This window comes from Merops nubicus, unplaced genomic scaffold (genome assembly GCF_000691845.1).
Source record: "Merops nubicus isolate BGI_N331 unplaced genomic scaffold, ASM69184v1 scaffold30896, whole genome shotgun sequence".
Taxonomy (NCBI): Eukaryota; Metazoa; Chordata; class Aves; order Coraciiformes; family Meropidae; genus Merops; species Merops nubicus.
Window position 1 is genome coordinate 1,265 of NW_008616069.1, and position 217 is coordinate 1,481.

At 67.7% G+C, this 217-nt stretch overlaps 1 protein-coding gene across 1 annotated transcript in view; it reads right to left on the bottom strand.

Moving 5' to 3' along the window:
* ECEL1 (endothelin converting enzyme-like 1) overlaps positions 1–217 on the bottom strand; it is a gene marked incomplete at both ends in the record, with an annotated part of 4,833 nt that overhangs the window by 1,190 nt on the left and 3,426 nt on the right. The window lies entirely within an intron of this gene.

Sequence of the window (217 nt, forward strand, 5' to 3'; positions counted from 1 at the left end):
GCGTGGTCGGGCTCGTCCCCAAGGATGGTCCGGCCCCCGCCGTAGTTCAACGACCTGTTGGGCAGGGAGCGGAGGTGAGGGGGTGGAGGGCACAGTGCTGGCATGGGTGGTGCTGACCCCAAGTCCTGGCACCCCAGTCCCCTGCCCTGACAACTCCCACCCATGTCCCTGTCCTCAGCCCCACCCCCTGGCTATGCCCCAGCCCAACACTCACTGT